The sequence below is a fragment of the Culex pipiens genome, chromosome 1 (assembly GCF_016801865.2).
Source record: "Culex pipiens pallens isolate TS chromosome 1, TS_CPP_V2, whole genome shotgun sequence".
NCBI lineage: Eukaryota > Metazoa > Arthropoda > Insecta > Diptera > Culicidae > Culex > Culex pipiens.
Window position 1 is genome coordinate 115,470,979 of NC_068937.1, and position 18,614 is coordinate 115,489,592.

At 37.2% G+C, this 18,614-nt stretch overlaps 1 protein-coding gene and 1 long non-coding RNA gene across 3 annotated transcripts in view; one reads left to right on the forward strand and one right to left on the reverse strand.

Moving 5' to 3' along the window:
* The window catches only part of LOC120416206 (polypyrimidine tract-binding protein 2), a 325,004-nt gene that overhangs the window by 67,108 nt on the left and 239,282 nt on the right, over positions 1 to 18,614 (forward strand). The gene's annotated exons all lie outside the window — the stretch shown is intronic.
* Positions 205 to 3,200, reverse strand: LOC128092429 (uncharacterized). Its single transcript, XR_008211766.1, has 2 exons — positions 2,922 to 3,200; positions 205 to 2,821 (listed from the first exon to the last, which is right to left on the reverse strand). It is a non-coding gene; the product is annotated as an uncharacterized LOC128092429 (long non-coding RNA).

An 18,614-nucleotide genomic window follows, 5' to 3' on the forward strand; every position in this document is an offset into this window, starting at 1 on the left:
TGACGTAGATACTAAACACTTGATTAGACTTAGGAATGTTTATAGGAGACAATATCAACGGACTGGGGACTATGACAAAAAGATTTCTGTGAACAATTTGAACAAAATCATACAAGACCGACTTGACACTATCAGAAATCAAGAATTTTCAAAACATGTAAGCCAGCTTGGGAATTATTCAAAACCATTTTGGAAACTTTCAAAAGTTCTTAAAAACAAACCAAAGCCTATTCCTCCTCTTATTGTTGAGGATTCTCCTTTGATTACATCTGAGGAAAAGGCAAATGCACTTGGGCTTCATTTTGTTAGTTCTCATAATCTTGGCGCTTCCATGACCAGCCGTAAAGAAACATCAGTTGCCAATAGTATTTCAACAATTAATAACTCTACCTTTGAATTTCCAGCAGATTCCCATGTTTCTGGTGAGGAAGTCAAAGTTGCAGTAAAACAAATGCAAAATATGAAAGCTCCTGGCTTTGATAACATTTTTAATCTGGTGTTGAAAAAACAGAGTGATCAGTTCTTTCAACATCTAGCCAATATTTTCAATAAATGTTTGCAACTTGGTTACTTCCCTACCAATTGGAAGCTGGGCAAAGTCATACCAATTTTGAAGCCTCAAAAAGATCCAACGTCGCCAACAAGTTATCGTCCCATTAGTCTTTTGAGTAGTCTTTCCAAACTCTTTGAGAAGGTCATCTATTCAAGGCTTTTGGATTTTACCAACGATAATAATATAATTTTGAATGAGCAGTTTGGCTTCCGCAAGGGACATAATACTGCTCATCAGCTTACGAGAGTAACTAAAATAATCAAGCAGAACAAGCTTGAGTCTAAATCAACTGCTATGGCTTTGTTGGATGTTGAGAAGGCTTTTGACAATGTCTGGCATGATGGTTTGATACATAAACTGTATTTATACGGTTTTCCAATGTATCTTATCAAAATTATCCAGCACTATCTTTCGGAGAGATCGTTCAGGGTTTTTCTGAATGGGATTGCTTCTGGATTATTCAACATTGATGCGGGGGTTCCCCAAGGAAGTATTCTTGGACCACTTCTGTACAATATTTTTACATCTGATTTGCCTACTCTTCCTGGTAATGGTGTGTTGTCACTTTTTGCTGATGACACTGCCGTTATTTATAAGGGTAAAATAACCAGATATTTAGTTGGCCGTCTTCAGAAGGGTCTTGACGTTCTTTCCGAATACTTTGGCGACTGGAAAATTCGCATAAATGCAGCCAAAACTCAAACCATCATTTTTCCACTTTCCAAATCAGCCAGATTTGTCCCAAAGGATGATGTTTTGATTAAAATGAATGATGTTTCGATACCCTGGTCAAAGGAAGTTGTCTATTTAGGTCTCATACTTGACTCGAAACTTTTGTTTCGGCAGCATGTAGATAAAATATTGAACAAGTGCAGCATTCTCATCAGGTGTTTGTATCCTTTAATTAACAGAAAATCAAAGCTATCTTTGAAAAATAAGTTAGCAGTTTACAAACAAATAATTTACCCCGTTATTGAGTATGCAGTACCTGTTTGGGAGTGTTGCGCTAGAACTCATAAATTGAAGCTCCAGCGTGTCCAAAATAAGGTACTCAAAATGGTTTTGAATGTTCCTGGCTGGACAAGATCAAGTGAGGTTCATGAATTAGCAGAAGTTAAAATGTTGGATCAGAAGATTCAAGAAAAATGTTTGAAATTCAGGGAAAAATGTGCTATATCTGAATACCCCTTGATTCAAGGATTGGTTTAGTTTATGGTAAGATTATGTTAGTTTTAGGTTAGGTTATGTTTTCTTGACATTTTTTTTTCCTCATTGTACCTAGTGTTACAAAAATGATAAATCATATACTTTTAAAGTTATGAAAATAAACAGTGTTTAAATCACGAAAAGCAAACTAAAGCTGAAGAGCCACAGCTGACCACTTATTATGTAAACCAAATGTAATTATTATAAGAAAGATTCAATAAAGTATATTTAATTAAAAAAAAAAAAAAAAAAAGATAATGGTTTGATGGATTTTCCGGGAAATTTGAAGGGAATTACAACATTGATTTGTGTTGAAATTGTGAAGATCCTGGGTTTGAGCTCCTGGACTCATTGAGTTTTGAAATGAATTAAAAACATGAAGCTCACAGCGGAGTTCATTCCCTGTCCTTTGGAGGACATAATCTGGTATACACGCAAACCAGACTTCGGTCAAATCTACCGAAATTCTCCGTTTATTTATCAGAAATTCTCTGATAGAGCGTCTCTATCAGAGAATTCTCCGTCAAATCTTTATCAGAAATCTCCGTCAAAATCAGTCAAATTCATTCGACCCAGTTTTGACGTTTCTCTCTATGTATTGTGCACTCCCGTTCGCCGTGTTTCTTGATTGTGTTAGTGTACGTGCAGAATGAACTTTAGTTCCAAATCCCACCGCTTGGACAGCGCTGTCGTCGGCTCTTTTGCATTCGTACCGGCTTGCACGGTCATTTCAAATAATTTGTTCAAACCAACACGCACATTTCAAAAATCAAAACAGCAACATTTAATTTGTTTTAAAAATCAAAACAACACTAAATTCACAATTTAAAATAATGACAGCAAACGGCCATCGTCCAAGCTTGCTTTTTCGATCCATGCCCATCCAGAATAAACGAGTTCCCGCGAGAACAGTTGTGATCCGGCGCTATCACTATTTGGATTTGGACCTGCTTGCTTTTCTCCAACAGTCCTCCTGATTCCTGAGATGGTTGTTCGTCTTTCGCCGCCTTTCCGGAAAACTGGAACATCTAGGGCTGGGGAGGGTCATCGTCCGGCCATAACCTACGGAAGAAGAAAAAAGAACATTCACAAATCATCCTTTAAATGGTTTGTTTTCGAAACATGGGCATAAGCTTTCAATATTTTTTTTTTTGTTACTTACCTGTTCATAGAAATTTTTGTATCCTATTTTGGTCAAATAATGCACGAAAACCTAATTGAAATCCATTTTTGTCATAATTATCTACGAAACCACACCATCACAAACGATCTTCTAAGGCCGATGACAGTTTCTAGCTAGGGGCCGTACACATATGACGGACATATGTTATCAAGGATTGGGTCAATCATATACAACGCGCCCATAAATGTTTTTTTTAAATAAAACTAATCCGAGAAATGTCAAAATGTCAAAATGTCAAAATGTCAAAATGTCAAAATGTCAAAATGTCAAAATGTCAAAATGTCAAAATGTCAAAATGTCAAAATGTCAAAATGTCAAAATGTCAAAATGTCAAAATGTCAAAATGTCAAAATGTCAAAATGTCAAAATGTCAAAATGTCAAAATGTCAAAATGTCAAAATGTCAAAATGTCAAAATGTCAAAATGTCAAAATGTCAAAATGTCAAAATGTCAAAATGTCAAAATGTCAAAATGTCAAAATGTCAAAATGTCAAAATGTCAAAATGTCAAAATGTCAAAATGTCAAAATGTCAAAATGTCAAAATGTCAAAATGTCAAAATGTCAAAATGTCAAAATGTCAAAATGTCAAAATGACTAAATGTCAAAATGTCAAAATGTCAAAATGTCAAAATGTCAAAATGTCAAAATGTCAAAATGTCAAAATGACTAAATGTCAAAATGTCAAAATGTCAAAATGTCAAAATGTCAAAATGTCAAAATGTCAAAATGTCAAAATGTCAAAATGTCAAAATGTCAAAATGTCAAAATGACTAAATGTCAAAATGTCAAAATGTCAAAATGTCAAAATGTCAAAATGTCAAAATGTCAAAATGTCAAAATGTCAAAATGTCAAAATGTCAAAATGTCAAAATGTCAAAATGTCAAAATGTCAAAATTAAATTTTCAAAAAGTCCTACCTGCATAGGAATGTCAATTTGACAATTTGACAATTTTACAATTTGACAAATAAGCAACTATTTGACTACTAAGAAAATAAACTATTTTAAAACAATTAGACTATTTTAAAACAATTAAACTACTTTTAAACTACTTTAAAACAATTTTTCGAAATTTATCGAAATTTATTAATTGGGTAGCGTAGTTTTTGTATGCCCCATTTCACATAATCGCTGAATGCTCCCCGTCTGAGATGACGGCTTATGCCGATAACCGCCACTTGGGGCGCAACGATCTTTGGATGAATTAGGAGTGAATTCTCGTGTACGATACAATGTTGTGCTCATGTGTGCGTTAAAGTTGTTTACTTGGATGAACTCAATCCAAAAAGTTTATCAGAGAATCTCTGATAGACGATTATCAGAGATCTGTCTGATAAGCGCCAGGTTTGCGTGTAGTTGAATGCGAACTGTCGTTATCACTAGATCATTCAACTTCCCAAAAACCGTCTAACTCCAAGCGTAACTTACTTGAGGATGCAGTGGAAATTTTCCCTCATCCTGTTGAAAAAGTCGACCATCAAAAAATACCGTATTCCAAATCCCCTACCCTTGGTCTGCGGTTGAGATGCGAGAGGCCGGAATGGACGGTTGCCATGGTGTTGAGAATCTGGTTCAAGTGGAGTTCTATTCCCCAATTATCAATTCCTAGGCAATTTGAACCTGGATAACCAACACCAAACCTAGTCTGCAAACCGCTGAAATCACCGTCTCCACGTGAAGTACAACTATTCTAAACTAATCACTCAGCTTATACAGTATTTTTTAAATGTTTCAAATGACTGTACAGATAACACCTTATTTCCGTACCCTTGATGATGCAAAGTCTCTCTCCGTTTTCAGTCTTGCCAGCACTAATCATGAGAATGTCCCAACTGTGAAAGACTCTATGTACCTCTTTCCTCCCAACTATCCAGGCAGCTCCAACTGTCCTTCAACACTGTCACTGCACTGTATCATTTTCCGGCCGCTCCCGCTGATCCCCGTGGGACTTTAATTTCCGACTCCAACCCTCTCCCCATGTGTGTGTGTTTGTGTTTGCAGCACTCAACATCGCGTCACCGATACCGATCGAAATGACATTGTTGCAATGTGAGTAAAGAGAGCGAAATACATGTATGTCGAGGAAAAAAAAGCTAGAAAATATACGTTACAAACAAATACACGGGTATAGAGATATCAATCCCGCGGGTGTCGCGAACCGGGGGGGGGCACCGGCACAGGGTGTCATCGTAAATTTCAGCCCATAAATATGTAAATTAGTACGTTTGGCGATGAATAAATAATGATTGATTTATTGATTCGATAGAAAACGCACCGCACCGGTTGCAACTATTAGCGCGGAGACTAGTGTGACAGTTGCAAAATGTGTCACCAACAGCTGGTGTGTGTTCCCCAGGTTCTCTCCGGGGAGACAGGTTGCCAGGAATTTCCGATAAGCCGCGTTGGGTTGGTGAACTTCAAAGGGTGCGGTAGGTTCTCGGGAACTGGGAAACGTTCGATGGGTTCCAGAAAGTGTGCAGTTTGAACTGCTGGTACAGTGTAGATCGTGGAAAGGGTTCAATGAGCTGGTAGCTTTGTCGCTTTCCAACTACATTTTTTTTCTTTCTTTTGTTTGATTTCCAGACACGTAGGATAGAACCGTCAAACCGTGGGGAATTTCCCTTGTCCTCTCAAAAAGAAGACAAGAGAAATTCTCCAACGCATCACCAAATAAGTTTGTACCTAAAACAGTACTATCATTACGTTTGTAGATTGACATTGCAGATTGATGGTATGGTTAGTTTAAAATTGATTTGGTGTGATGTTTTGGTTGACGGGTGTTACGGTTCGTTTAAATTTGATTCAGTTTCGTGAATTGCCGGTACAGTTGGTTAAAAGCGATATTTCATAATTAAACATTCCAAATTCCACATCCATCAACTTAGACTACTTAGGTTACGCCAATCAAGCATAACGATGTAACGCAAACATTCCACGCTTCTAATTCATAACCGGGCTAAAACCCGGTGAAAAATTTCACTTTTGACAGTCGGAAAAATTCCATAACTTTACAACTGCGCACGGGCCCATGTCGCATGTTCGCGCCAAATTAAATTCATCACATTACTGTCGTGTTGCGTTCTGTCAAATATCAAAACGATACTCTGCAAAGCACCCCTTTACAAGTTAGTTTGAACAAATTCCTGCCCTCCTTCCCCGCTTCAAAACGTGGAGTTATTATTTTGATAGACATGCTTTAACGCAAAATTAATGTTCGCGGATCGCGGATGGAAAAAGTATTCCAAACCTGCCCCATCTTCTGTGCACCGTACACAGACAGAACTTACTCCCGAAGTCAACATTTTCCACCGCCAAGACAAATATATACAACCAGCAGCACATGTACGCCCGAGATGTGATTGCGCGCCGTTGTCTCCCTGGCTTGCGCGAAAAGTATTTTAATATTTCAAAAATACAATTTCAAATTAAATTTTCCTGGGAGGCGGCGGCAAAACTTTCTCATCTCGGCGTGTTTGTTTCAGGGGGGGAAGATTATGTGGAAAACAATTTTCACCAAGAGCACCAAGTCTTCTAATCGGCAAAAATCTAGACTGGCTGGCACGCGGCGTTCGGGGGGTGTGCACCCTCGGAAAAATAAAAGTCCATATCTCAAAGGAAGAAAAAAAAGTGTGCCAAAAAAAAGCAACAACCCCTCTTGTAAATTATTATTAACGCGTTTTTTTCCTTTCTTTGCAGGTAAGCGAGCTTGAAAGAGTGTCCTCCTTTATTCCGGTAAGAAGGGAGAAAAAAAACATCAACAAAGCCATGAGGCTGGTAACTTTATCAAAGAAAGAAGACGTTTTGAGGGGGTGGGGACAAGATATTGAAATTTAAAAGGGGCGCTAGCACGTTGTGAGTACTTAATAAATTTTGTTTAGACGGTATCCGTGCGGACGATTTTAATGGATTAAGAAATCGCCTGTCTGGGAAGGAATCTCAGCCAGCAATAGAGAATAGAGTAGAAAATAAATCCATCACGATTACTACTGCACAATTCGTGCTTGCCATTTCATTAGGGCACATAACTTTTTTAAGCAAGAGTGTGTCCCTTTAGGGTGTAATATCAAAATCGATTTTCCAGCACAGCATTATTTTAGTTCCTTTTGGGGTTCTAAACAACTCCCCAAAGTTTGGGAACGATTGGTTTAGTCCTCACTTTGCGCAAAGCGATTTAATTTTCCATACAAATTTGCATGGAAATTTTTTTTTGAATTTTGATGTTTAAAAAATGCAAGTTTCACGCTATACTAAAACCGGTTTTGATATAGCGCAAACCGTGGATTTTTTAAATATCTTAACTCAAAAACAAGATTTTTCCCATACAAATTTGTATGGAAAATTGAATCGCTTTGCGCAAAGTGGGGACTTAACCAATCGTTACCAATCTTTGAGGAGTTGTTAAGGACCCTATAAGGAACCAAAAAGTTGCTGTGCTAGCTAAATTTGGACAACTTTATTTTTTTTCTTATTTTATTTATTTTTTTTTGAAAGGGATACACTATCGTTCACAAAAGTTATGTGCCCTTTTGAAATGTTAGGCTCGAATTGTAAATGTAAAGCGGTGCAGTTAAAAATTAACTTAGTTTTTACCTACCTTTTCGAAAAAAAACATCATCATTGGGTCGTCCTTACAAGTCTCTAATTTAAATTTACAAAAATTTGTATCTTGAGAATGGATGACTCTTCAGCCAAGTTGTAGGTATTTCTTAGAAAATTTTAAAAAAATATTTACAATCTAAAAAACACTTAAAAAATTAAGTGTTACTTTTCACAAACAAAATTGAATTGCAGAGAAAGTAAGCAAAGCAACCATTTTTAAAATATGTTATATATTTTTGCAATGATGCCAATATTTCGAAATAAAACGTGGGTTTTGCAAACGTCTAAAAATTTCGAAATTTAATTTGACTTTATGTTTAGATTGAATAGCAAATTTACAAACAAAAAGTTCTTTTCAAAAATTGTTTTTTTTTATATTGTAGTTGCATTGCTAATTTGATTTTGGTTAGCTGCGGTAAATTTTCTTGAAATGTTTTGAACTAAATCGACATTTCGACGCCAACGAATTATTCCAAGAAAATTTACCACGGTTAACCAAAATCAAATTAATAATGCAACTCGAGACTTTTTTACCAAGCTTGGCCATCTTCCAATTTTTTTTTCATTTATTGGACCATTTCTAATGTAAGAGCTGGATTTGCAAAGATTAAAAGTATTTTAAAAATTCGAGAGATTGGAAAATACAATACAATTTTGTTAGGATGCAAAATGACTTCTTTAGTCATAGAAAAAGTAAACACAAAATTTCATCCAAAATAAAAAAAAATGCCAAAAATAGCTGTTGTTCAAAGTCACAGAGAATTGTTCTCCTACCCTGTTGGGAAAGTGAAATAATTCCATGAAATTGTTTTCCTGTTTCAATGCGTGATTCACTGACAATTTGAAGGTTTACATTTAAATCATGTAATTTTACATAAATTATTGTGTAAAAATTAAATGAACTGAAAAGAAATTCTAATTTTGCAACCCATTTCAGACAAATTTGAACAATTGATTGCCTGTTAAATTACAAAATGCGTTTTTTTTTAATATTTTATCGTCACCATTTTGGACTTTAAAAATTCTCAATCTTTTTAGCGTAGTTTAAAGGTCATACTTATGCTCGAAAATCATAAATAAGCCAACGAAAAAAAAAATATGGTTCCATTATCTGAAGTGAAATCCAAAGCCTTCGGATGATCAAAAAAGATAATAAGATTAAATCTTCAGAAGTTTCTGATTAAATATTGCAATTTTGATGACAAAAAAACCTGTCCAAAATGTGCGATTTTACATGAGAAACTAGGAAAAAATTCATCAGCGAGACGATATTTTTGGTCTAATTTATGTGATTTTTTTAACATATTAATTCAGGTAAAACTATATGAAAAAGATCGAAATTTACAACTTAAAATTTTAAGCATGTTGTGTGTTTTTACTTTGGTAATAATGTGTTGCACTTTAAAAAAATAAATTATTTGAAAATTAACTTTTTTTTTGTGCAAAAAGGTACATTTTTTTTGGTATAGAATCTAAGTGATACTTCCATTACAGAACATCCTAGAAGATCCGCTCTTTATATAGTTTATCAGTTAGTTTGAAGGTATCCCTTTCCCCTTTTTTATGATTCGACGGAAAATAACACGGTGAAATGTAATCTTTTGGATTTGTGATAAAAACTATCCAAGAAAAGTATTCTTTTTAGAATGTCGTGCAGTTAAAGTTCAAGAAATCTGTTGTCTGGGTATAAACCACAATCAAGAACACAGAACAAAATGAGAGTACGAATCACTTCAACTACGATTGTTTCCTTGCAGCATGGAACTGTTTAAGAATATGCGTTTCTCTAAATCACGAGGTTTAGAAATTATTAACTTCTGGGAAAGTATTTGTTAAACCATTGTAACAACCATGTAATATAAGGCACGTGCCTTTTATTTCATTACATTGTGGCGGGACTTCACTTAGTAAAGGAGTAATTCAATTTCACCTAACTTAATTTTCTCAAATTTACTACACATTTTCTCAAATGTATCACTGATTCGGGTTGTTGAGTTCGGCCAGAAGTTTGCGCTTGAAACAAGGTATAAACATACTTGTTTTGAAATTTGAAGGTAAAAGATTCCAGGTTGAAATGCCTCTAACAAATAATGATTGACTATAATATTATTGAATTATAAACATGGAATTGTACCAAAAAGTGACAAAATCCCAATTATACTGCATTACATCTTTAAAACTTTTACGCAGTTAATTTCGAGAGCATCATCGTTTCAGCATTGATATCCTAACCTCAAAATTGAGTTATAAAATAACACGTTCAAAAATCAAAATTCCCATCACGCTGGGCTATCAATCTAGATTATTTCCCACAGCAAATTAATGATTCAAAAGGGCTCATAATTGGTTTTACAACTTGCTCACATAAATACACACACACATATTAGAGCCCGTATCCTAATTAGATGTCTCCAAGTTTCAGGTCTTTATCTCACCCTGTCGCTTCACCTCGAAGAAAAGATGCCGACTTTGGCTTAATTTTTAATCGTTCCATCTTCCTGCCGAAAAAGGGTTCGTCCTTAACCCGAGAAACTCTCGTGTCTTGACAGGCCATGCTCACATGTGGGGAGTCGTAAAAAAAGTTTTACTATGGCAACCCTCGTTTTGGGGCTACGCCAAATTTCACCTGTGTGTGTGTGTGTGTGTCTGGTGCGATGCGGACAGCCTACCTCGCAGGCGGAGAGTGAATTATTGAATTTAACGACCCCGGGCGGTTTGACACTCGATCGCACAGCCGAATAAAAGGTAGCCTGTTCTGGGTTTTATGAAAAGCGATTTTTAAAAGCCTATAAAAAGTGAGGTTAGAAACGAAGTGTGTGGCCACAATAACACACTTGAAGGAAGGTTTTTTTTCTCTTCAGGCAATGCATTTTAAAGTGACAGCCTTGTGGGTTTCTTTGTTGGGTTGTGGGCAAGGGGGAGGGAGGCGCACACGCGATAATCACAAACATAATTTTAAATTTAATTATTTATACGCGGGTGGGAGCGAACGTCATAAACAAGGTAAACATCGTAATCTCTCTGGTAGCAGCGCGCTTATACACAGGGATGATGTTGCTCTGGGAAGAAGCTTTTTAAGTAGTGTGCCACAGCTGTGGATGATGCTGTGGATGCAGCTGGTCGTCCGAAAGGGTTTTGCTGAACCAACGGACTACATTGTAGGTTTGAGGGTACTAAAACTGGAACGATAAAACGTCTCGTGTTGGAGGTTAAACAAGCTGCTTTTTGCCATGGTAAGCACTTGTAAAGTGCCGGGGTCGGTTTTGTTGAGGTTGGCAAGAATTAGGGTTAAATTTGTTGTGACCAGACGTCATTTGAAACTTGGTGCCCAAATGGTGTCTTATCGCTGGATCAAGTGGTACAGTTGGGCAGAGTAATCGGAGCTGTGGTACAGTTACAACTTTTGACAGCTGACATTGTATAAAATTTTGAATAGTACAATTTGGCAAGTCTCAAAAGTATGTATCTAAAATTCTAGTGGTATGCAATTCAATTCAACTTAGAACAAACCCCTATTTTTCCAAGAATATCCTTCTAAAACCAGCATTTTCTCGAATCCACATCGTGTCCCACTAATTAAACCACACCGCAAAAGCCTCGTAGTACAACCGTGCCGCCTCTACCACCATGTAGTTACAAATTAAATTGAATCCCGCTCCCAAAGTGCTCAACATACCTTCAGGCGCGTAGAACCACACAAAAAAAACTCGTCGTCGGGACCATTTCTTGCGCGCGCCTTTAATGACAACTACAACCCCTTTCGGCGCGACGCCACCATCCTGGGTTATAATGTCGTGATTAAATGTAATTAGCACCAAACAGCACACTTGCACACGCGCACACATACAGCAGCGCGCCCCCATAATGGCTGGGGGCCTTTTTGGTAAAAAACTGGGAAACAGGGAGAGCAGCGCGCTTTTGAAGTTTAATTTCGTAACGCTAACTAGATTTAATTTAAAATGTAAACCGAGAAGTGTTTTTGTTGTGTTTCTGGGTTGTGTAACAAAATGTAGTGGAACGCGTGACGCTTTAAGATCGTCGAGACGTTGTTTGCCCTTGTTTACGGTGACTGGAGTGGTATTGATCAAGCCTAAAATCGCGGTATTGCGGAAGCAAAACATTCCTGGTTAAGAATATGTTCGATTCAAAATGTTCTATCGGTGAAAATTGCGTTTTTCAGATTTTGCCTTTCTTACAAAAGAAAGGTTTAAGGTTTGCTTTTGGAAAAACGCTTTTCTCAGAAATCTTTAAAAAATCGTAGACGGCGAGGATTCGTCCCAGGAAAAAATCCAATTACTAAATTGAAGGTTTAGATGCGCTCTTTCGCCCGAAACCCGGAACTCAAAGTCTGATTTTTGAGAGCTCTTTTACTGAAATACATGAGCGATGTCTGTATCCGCTCTTAAACATTTGATCTGTAGCCGTGGGGTCGGAGACGAACATTTAATTTTTCGATTCACAATTTTCGACCAGTAAATGTGGTCAAAGCCATTTTTAGAGGTATTTTTTTTGACTATTTTACAGATAACACTGTCAAATTAAAAGAATTCAGTTTCAAACAAAAAGACATTCGAAAACATGCGCCATAAACTGCTTGGGCCCAAAATTTGAAGCTTTTCCAAAATGTATTTCCAGAGATATAGCCATATTAGTTTTTTTCGTCTTACTTTTACCCTGGGTGATGAATAGAGAGAATGCGTAACGTGATTTTCGAATGATCCCACTTTGTTTACATCTACAAAGTAGCAGGCTGTTCAAGCACAAGCATGACTTTTTTCTGATTTTTTAAATGAGCTGTTTTAAAATCAGCAGTAAGTGTTTTATTTTGTCTAGTTTTTGACATTTTTTGCTGGAAAATTGTGTGTGTTTTCAAGTTTCGATCGGTTTTAAGGACATTTTCTTTTTTACGGGTGACGAAAAACTGCGGCAAGTGTGTCATTCTGTGATGTTGCAGATAAATTCCCTGGCTGATTTTGGAATCTTGCAGCTCTTCTAGCGCTAATCTAGCGAAGCTGATCCAAGAAACAGAGAAGATTTTCACTAAACCATTAGATTTTCAAACGGAATCGAACAATAAAGACAGCTTCTGGATGGATACAACCGCTTCGACTTCATAATCAACTTCCATTCATAATTATAAAAAAATGACGATCTAGCTTTCAACTTTCTTAAGGTTTCTTGACTTAAACTCCAGTTTCCAAAAGCCACACATTTTCATTTTTTAATGATCGACAACAATACTCTCTACTTTTGGCGAACAAGAAATTGGTTCCACTTTGACAGTTCAAAATTGAGGCCGTTTTGCAAACCACTATTCAGCACCCAGCTTTTACCCTATTTTTTGCCATTAAATTTTTGGTTTTATACAGAATCATATACTGAACATCAAATTCGAAGTCCCGGCCCATTCTCGCTCGAAAGACCGACAAGTCGTCAAGTCGAAGCATAAACGCCAGCACATTTACGCTAACGCGTGAAAATGTTCTTTCTGGCTTCTCATAATTGGTCGACAAAGTGCAATAGCGATACATATTTTTTAAGTTAACCATAGACTAAAATTTAAGACTGAGTACCCTTTATTTTTTTCTAATAAGGCTGGTACAAATATTTTTAAAAGTTTTTGTCACCCCCCCCTTCAAAATTGGCCCGAAAAATCAGGGGGCAAAAAAAATATTTTTACAATAAACTTCAAAATTTCAATGAAAATTCAAGTGCAACCAGCTGAAATCAAATTAAAATACATTCTTCTGCGTTTAAAATCATTTTTAGCATGTTTGGGTTTATTAAAAAATCTTAAGATTTTTTGAAAATTTTCGATGCAAAATCTTTTTTTTCGATACAATTTTTGTTTTTGTCAGATCTTAGATTTTTTGAAAACTAATGATTGCAAAACAACTGAACTAGTGTAAAATGCCTTTTAAAACACTTTTTTCATTTAAATGTGAAGACTATGGCTTGTTATTTAAATTTTTATATTTTTTTATTTTTTTGCCCCCCCCCTTGACCTCGGCCAGGGCCGAGGGACAAAAACTTTTTTAAATATTTGCATCGGCCTAATGTCAATCCAATATGTTTTTCTTAATTAAATTTAAATATCTTGTGATCCATAATGTACCTCTGAAATTAAAAAAAAATGGAATTTGAGGTTTAGCCTAAAAATATTTGAAGCTTTAGGTCAAATTCTCACTGGGTGGTATCATTTTGTTTCTGAAAAAAATAATTGCACCAATATATTTGTCGGAGTTTCATCATTTTGTAAGAAAGGCTGTATTTCACCTCTGGTGATATAAAATCGTTTTATTTTTCGTGATAATGGAAACGCCTGATACTATTTTTTTAAGATGATTAAAAAATACTTTTTTCGAAAGTTTATTCTAAACAAAGGTAAAATAAATGTAAAACATTTTGAAACAGGACTTATTTACATATTATTAGAATTTACTTGTGCCACCATGGGGCCCATGGTACTTTATATGAGAAAACACTTTTTTTTTTCTTAAAAACGCAATCCACCGGATGAATATTTTGAATTGATCATATTTTTTAATGAAATGAAATAAAATTATCTTTTCCCGATTAAATAATCGGATTTGAAAATATAAATAGAACTGGACTTTACTGAACTCGTTGGATTGACTAGACATGACAGGGTACAAATTTTAACCTAAAAACCCTTCGTCTACGTACACGCAATACATGCGCACCAAGATAACTCTATTGTCTTAACTGGATTATAATGGAATTGACTATCATAGACTGGACTGGACTTGACCAGGATTTGACTGTACTAGAATTGTACTGGACTACACTGAATTGACTAGACTTGGATTTGACTTTGATTTGACTGGACTTGACTAGGATTTGACTGAACTGACAGACTGACTGGACTTGAATTTGATTTGGATGTGGAGAGGACTTGACTGGACTTTACTGAATTTACTTGAATTATCTTGACATGACTGGACTGAATTAAAGCGGAATTTACTGCCCTTGTTCGCATAACTGTCCCATATGCAAGCTGAGAAAACCGCATTTGAAGTTTGTCCCGTACATAAGGCTTCGTGTAAAGTTTTCCCGAAAAAACTGGATTTCTTCCTGATTTCTAGAACAAAGTACTGGATGTTGTAGGCTCTTTTGAAAGAGCACATGATTTCGAACATTTATGCGATCAGGGGCAGTTTACAAGAGATAAATGTACTGGAATTTACTAGACATGATAGGACTGGCTTGACTTAACCTGACTTGACTGGACAGAACTTGACTGGACTTAACTGAACTTGACTTGAATTTGTCTAGATTTGACAAAACTTGAGTTGAATTTGACTGCACTTCACTGAATTGACTTATCTCAACTGGTCTTGACTGGGCTTGACTTGGCTTGACTTGGCTGGACTTGACCTGTATTTGATTGGACTTGACTAGGATTTGACTGAACTTAACAGAAGTTGATTTTGGATCTAACTAAACATTACTGGATCTAAAAAATTAATTAGAGTCATCCAAACCGCTGTAATTACTCTCTTCACTCGATCCCAATATCTCGCCATTTGTCTCTGGCAAAAAGGTAGCAAGTCCTAAAAGCTGATGTTATGGTTGAAAGGGTGTGCTATAGGAGGAAATAAGGGGAGAGGCCAAATCCAAAAATCCGAAAACTGATACGGCTAGCTATGGGTTCTTCCCGGAATAGTTGAGTTGATTGAAAAAAAAAAATGTTTCAGCTTCACAGCTTATTCAGAAAGTTGGTATTAAATTAAATCATTATTCTGAAATATTTTTTACCGTTTGAAAATTGTAGTTTATGCAACAAGTTGCAAAAAGAAGACTTTTGTCAGAACGAGTCGTACACTTATCCAACAAGGTTCACCGAGTTAGCTTAACACGAGGCGTGTGGAAAAAATCATGTTTTGCAACGATTTCCATACAACATTTGTTTTGCAATTGAAAAAACCTTTAAATGGAATTATAAGTGAAATGTCCATGTCCACAATCCACCGTTTAAATTGAAACAATTTTGGAAAGTATTGCTTTTCAAAATAAGTGCTGAAAAGTTCAACTTTTCAGGATCCATTCATAATGGAATCCATTAAACATTTGTTTGTAAAGATTTCTTGTTGACAATATTTTACGCGGTTTGTAAAACCTCAATTTAATGTACCAACAAAAAACAGTTACTTCAAGGAAGGAACCATCCTTGAAAAACAGCTTGAAATCGATACTTGCCTTTGGTTGCTGATAATATCGATATTTTACCACAAACCCCGCAAGACAACCTTTTCGACCTACCTGATCGAAATAAAATATTTAAGAAACTGACCCTTTCCGCCTTTCCACAAGCACTGGAAGCTACTTCCCACCAGCGATGGTGGGTTTGAATTGCCTCAAAATTGACTTTAATGAAACCGAACCACCCCCGCCCAGAATCGAAGAATCGACGACGACGCGCCGTCCTGACCTATCAAGGAGCTTTTTCTGCCAGGGGAAAAAAGGATCAAACTCTCAAACATTTACCTTCGAGCAAAGTCTCTCCGCGTGGAAACTCGACGAATAAAAAAAAGGATCCAATTTCTAATTGCATTATTTCATTACTCTAATTAAATTTCCCACCATCAAAAGCGCGCGCGGAAAGTTTTTTTTTTTTCACAGCTCGATTGGTTTGTTTGGCTTGGTGGCCAATTAAAACGGAAGTGCACCTTTCAGAAACTCGTTCTCGAGGCGGAAAAAATGCCACGTTTTAATTGGAACCATTTTTTCTAGGTCGCGAAACGCACTTTTTGTGTTGTTTTGTTAAGCTCTGATATTCCAACTAAAAGTTAATCAGCTGCAAATAACAATCCTAATTTTGCGGGTGGCAACCGTTGGCAATTGACCTGGTTTGGCCTGGGAGTGGCATCGAGCCTTCCGCGAAAAGCAGGTGTTGATTGAGTTTTATGAAGGGTGAAATTTCCGGATATTCTTGTAAGGAATTGCGTTGATTTTGTAGACTTTTCACACAGATATTTTGTCCAATTACGCGATCGAGTCCCTTTCGTAACGTTGTCGCTTGGGAGGCACATCGAAGGACTCGTGAGGGTTTTCAGAAGTTCATGTTGAGTTCTAGACATTATCGAAAAGGCGCGATCGAAACAGTTCGTTTCATAGCATTGCTGCTCGGAAGGCACGTCGACGGTTGCGCCTGTATACCTTCTGAGCTGCAGTGTTGAAAAGAACATACATTCGAAAATTGTATTTTCATAAAACTGCAGCTTGGAAGGCACGTCGTCAGGTATTCTGTCAAACCATGTTGCGTGCATTCCAAGCTCAAATGCTTAACGTCCTCTAAGTCTCAACCAACTTTTTGGCATGTGACTATTCAAGAATTCTGTAATTAAATTGCTCACCCGGTTATGACACCTCACCAAAATCGATGCCACAACCGTGCTCACGCCAATTTGCGCACACATTCTTCGCAGCCATCAATTTAATTGCAATCAAAGCTCGTTTACTCGTCAAATTAGGCACTAATTGCCAATCAGGGTACCGCCCCGCCCTCCTCCTCCCAAGATTTCCTCCACTCAATTGTGTCGCAGCAAATCCCACTTTCTTCTCCAAGAATCGTGCAAGGTGTGAGCTGCTTAAATTCAAAATACTTGTAACTTTTACCGCGCAATTGCCTCGAGAGGGTGGTGGAAGAAAGCCGGAAAAGCACTTTGTCAAAATGTAAATTGCAATTAAATTTCACTCAGATTAGCACTTGCTCAACCCAGTCCCCGCCCTCCGCCCTCATCATCTTCACGTGAAAAGATTTGATCCTCTCTGGTTCGAAACTTTTCGAGCAGCTCTTGCCAGCAGACGAGAAGAACAAGTCGCTTCTCTTATCGTCCTGACTGACTGACGAAAGTGAGCTGATTTCCCCCACCCCATCCGCGCTCGTGTCAGCCTTGTTTGTACCACAAACCCCGAAAAGCACCCGCAACCGACGATAATGATAGGATAAATTGAAAATTTGACACAACCGCACTCGGGGAAGGGGCGCTTTGGGGGGCGAATCGGGGCGGGATGAAGAAACAGCCGGAGAAAGCGTAAACATTTCACATTACACATTCATGATTTTTCGCACCTCCCCGGCAGTGGTCCCTCTCGCCCTCACCCCCCTTCTTAAGTCAAGCGCCCCCCAAAGTTCGGGCAAAGGCGTAAAAAATTCTTGGTGAGGCGCTACTGCCGCAACGGAACTTGATTTGAATGTGTAAATATTTCCGCCCCCTCCCAACCTTCCTCCGATTTTCGGAGAGCAAATAAAGGATTGCCTTAAGGTGGGAGAAGACCGGGTAGGGGTTTGCGACCGACGAAACGCATACATTTGCAGTTGCGAAAATGGGGGCGCTTAAAGGGGGCGGGTGTCAGTGTGAATTTTTCACGGGGTTTTTTTTTCGGGGGGTTTCCTCCGAAAGAAACGAGGAGTGTATGCATTATTCATAAATCAATTTAAAGGTTTCGACGCAGCCCTGGAGGGGCGGCATGTGTGGAAAAATTCGCACTCGTTTCCCAAGAAGTGGCGTGCCAGAAGTTGTGGAAAACAATCAAACTGGCGAATAAATAAAATATTAGCGTGTTAAGGTGCGAACAGTTTTGAGGACTTTTCGGGATGTTAAATTGAGTTTTTGTTTTGTTTTGTTTTTAGGAATGTCTTTTGTGTTGAAAAAAATCGTTTTAAAAACTTAAACTTAAACGATTGAAAAGGTCGCTGTTTATTGTAATTTGATTTTTCTGCTTCGATTTTTCTCCTGTAGATTTTTAGGTTTTTTAAAGCGTTTAACGTTTTGCAAATCTGGTGTGAGAAATTAGTTTTAGAAGTACAATTGATTCGAAATTTTAACTGATGCGCCCTTTCTTGGGACTGATTGGTTAAAATAAGCAAACGCGAAAAAAAAATTAAAACTATTTATGAATCGCCCTTCAAAGGGCGGTTCCCACATTGTTTTTGTTACGTCGGAAAAGGGCGTAGTTTTTTAATGTCGATCTCGATAATTTCAGTCGATTGAACGGTAGTTGACATATCAAGTTCAAGAACTTTTTTGATTTTTTTTGTAGTTTGAA